The sequence below is a fragment of the Desmodus rotundus genome, chromosome 7, assembly GCF_022682495.2.
Source record: "Desmodus rotundus isolate HL8 chromosome 7, HLdesRot8A.1, whole genome shotgun sequence".
NCBI lineage: Eukaryota > Metazoa > Chordata > Mammalia > Chiroptera > Phyllostomidae > Desmodus > Desmodus rotundus.
Genome location: NC_071393.1, coordinates 44,040,241 through 44,043,785, shown reverse-complemented (window position 1 = coordinate 44,043,785; position 3,545 = coordinate 44,040,241). Strand labels below are relative to the sequence as shown.

General features: G+C 37.7%; 1 pseudogene; it reads left to right on the top strand.

Annotated features, from left to right (window-relative positions):
• Positions 1-467: 467 nt before the first annotated feature.
• Positions 468-544, top strand: LOC112317007 (small nucleolar RNA U3; annotated as a pseudogene).
• The last annotated feature ends 3,001 nt before the right edge of the window (positions 545-3,545 follow it).

The following is a 3,545-nucleotide window of genomic DNA, read 5'->3' as shown; positions in this document are numbered from 1 at the left end:
CTTTTTCAGCATCTATTGATATGATCATGTGGTTTTTATCCTTCATTTCGTTTTTGTGGTGAATTGCATTTATTGATTTGTGAATGTTGTACCAACCTGTATTCTTGGAATAAATTCCACTGGATCATGGTGTATGATCTTTTTCATGCATTTCTGTATTTGGTTTGCTAATATTTTGTAGAGGATTTTAGCATCTATGTTCATCAGGGGAATTGGCCTATAATTTTCTTTCTTTGTAGCGTCTTTATCTGGGTTTAGAATTAGGATAATGTTGGCCTCATAAAATGAGTTTGGGAGTATTCCCTCCTTCTGAATTTTATGAAACAGTTTGAAAAGCAGAAGTGTTAGTTATTCTCGGAATGTTTGGTAAAATTCACCTGTGAAGCCATCAGGCCCAGGGCATTTGTTGGTTGGGAGTATTCTTATTGGGAATTTCACTAGGTGTAGTCTTTTTATTTAGATTGTCTAAGACTATACTTTCAGGGATCATTTCTATAGTTCGTTACTAGATTGTCTGATTCTTCCTGATTTAATTTTGGAAGATTGTATTTTTCTAGGAATTTATCCATTTCATCCCGGTTGTCCAGTTTGTTGGCATATAATTGTTCATAATATTTCCTTCCAATCCTTTGTATTTCTTTGGTGTCAGTTGTCATTTCTCCTGTTTCATTTCTGGTTTTATTTATTTGGGTTCTTTCTCTTTTTTTCTTGATGAGTCCAGTTAAATGTTTGTCAGTCTGGTTTATCTTTTCAAAGAAACAGCTGTTGGATTCATTGATGTTTGGTATCATTTTTTAGACTCTATTTCATTTATTTCTGCTGTGATCTTTACTATTTCCTTACTTCTACTCACTTTGGGCTTTGTTTGTTGTTCTTTTCAAGTTCCTTTAAGTATGAAGTTAGACTATTTATTTGAGCTTCTTGTTTGTTTGTTTGTTTTGAGATAGGCCTGTAATGCTATGAATTTCCCCCTTAGGATTGCTTTCCGAGTGTCCTACATATTTCGGATTGTTATGTCCTCACTTTTGTTTGTTTCAAGGTATCTTTTGATTTCTTCCTTGATCTCATTGTTGACCCATTCATTGTTCAATAACGTGTTATTTAGCTTCCATGCCTTTGCATGTTTTTCAGTGTTCTTCCTGTGGTTGATTTCTAGTTTCATAGCATTGTGGTCACAGAAGATGCTTGATACGATTTCAGTCTTCTCAAATTTATTGAGGCTTGTTTTGTCTCCTAACATGTGAGCTATCCTAGAAAACCTTCTATTTGGACTTGAAAAGTATGTATATTCTGCTTCTTTTAGGTGAAATGCTCTGAAGATATCAATTAAATCCATTTGATCTAGTGAGTCACTTAAGATTTCTGTTTCCTTGTTGATTTTCTGCCTGGAAGATCTATCCATTGAAGTTAATGAGGTGTTAAAGTCCCCAACTATGCCTGTATTTCTGTCCATCTCTCCTTTTGTGTCCCTCGAGATTTGCTTTACATATTTAGGTGTTCCTATGCTGAGTGTGTAAATATTTACTAGGGTTATATCCTCTTGTTGGATTATTTCCTTTATTATTATAGTGTCCAAACATTTAACTTCTTAAGAGCATCCCCAGGCTAGAGAAAAACCTCTCCCAGTGGAATTAGGTCACTTCAGCACCTGTTTCTCATATTCTTATTTCCCACAATCTTAGCTGTCTCCCCATTTTCCAGGCCCATCGACAACCACCACTCTGGCTCAACTCTTCAGCCCCACATTTTCTGATGTCTTCTATTTTCAACATTGGTTGTCCCCATGACCCTGTCTCTTGGCTCTTAGCCTGAACCTGAAGTGCACTCAGTACTTTCGGGCTCTGACATGTTTGAACAACCATGCCTGGGTAGTAAGGGAAATATGCTGGACACATAGGAGGTTGTCAAACTAAGGAACCTCTTGTAATATTTTTGGTCTAGCTATATTAAGACCCTGTTAATGAAGAAAAATTCTGACACCTGTTAAATATTAAGAAAGACTATTCAGAACTAATGCAATAGGTATCATGACCACTATAATGGGGAAGAAAGACTGGGCTCAGTGCCAAATACAGCAGTGACAACTAATGATTTGTGGCCAAAGAGCAGAGTTGCAGGGGGAGATGCCAGTGGATAAGAAATTACTAAGGAAAGACTTCAAGGATAGGGGGATTCTTGCTGAACAACTTCATAGTATCTCTCTAAAATGACTTAGCAGATACTTCCTAAAACTGGACTGAGCAGGCTTAAGACAGGGCTCAAGAACAAGGACTGGATAAAAACAGGGCCTAGAGGACCCTGACCCCAGTTTAGTCAGAGAGAGTCTTTGTCAGACCAAGTTAGCATTTGTAGACAAAAGAAGGAAAGTAGGAAGTTAACAGACTTTTAATAACTGACTATATTACTGTGTCATTAGATGGTACTTTGTATCTTACTTAATTAAAAGTAATATAAGGAAGGCATCATTGTCCATACCTTACATATGAAGAAACTGAAATGCATAGAAATTAAATAATAGACCGTGGGATTGGAAGACCTGGATTAGATGTCCACTTTGTCCTGTAACCTTCCACCATCTCTAGTGACCTTGAGCAAGTCTCTTAAGCTCTTTCCATCTCAGTTGATGTGCAAAATGGAGATAATATACCTTCCTCTTTGGTCTTTTATCAACAATATATTATCTATGTGGAGAGGAATAGAGTCTCTCTGTCAGATTCTATTCCTAGATTCTTATCTCCAACTGCCTGCTAGATTTTGCTCCTGAAAATAAATGTTCCAGATTGAATTCATATCTTGTTTTAAAATGCCTGGTCTCCTTCCTTAATCCTTACTCTCATTAAATGATAGCTATATCATTTTCCAAGCTAGAAATATCACAGTTAAACTCTAGGTACCCATGACTCCCATACCCAAACATACATATGGCTATAAGCAGATATTTAATCCTAATAGATACATTTCCCAGAATAACCTATTCAATTATGTTTTTATGGCCATTCTGTTCACGCCCTCATCATGTCACCTGGGCTTAAACAACAGTCTACTGGTGACCTGCTTGCCAACAATTACTATATGTCCCAATCTGTACTCTTAATTATCATTACTATCATATGTATTAAAACTGAATCTGGTCATGTCACTGTGGTGCTTACATACTCAGTAAGCCCTTCACTGCCTACTAGTGAAATCCAAAGTCCCTAGCAAGGCCTACTGAGCTCTTCACAGTAAGTCTCAGCTACTTGCCAAGCACCACTTCTCACTGCCCTTCCTCACAGTGCATCCCGTTCAGGGAATTCTCCCTTAGAACCACCTGCTTCTTACTCTGTCCCTGAAATATTCATCCCTAATTTTTTCACCTTGTAAATTGCCTTCAAGACTTATGTCAAATGTCGTCCCCCTCCCTGATTCTTGTGGCAGCATCTCCCCCTCCTCCAGACACCACAGCACTTTGTCCATATCTCTAGCGTAGCCCTCAACCGCAAAGGAAGTTAATGTGTCATACATTTGTTTCTCCCATCAAATAGAAGCATCTTGAATCCAAATCC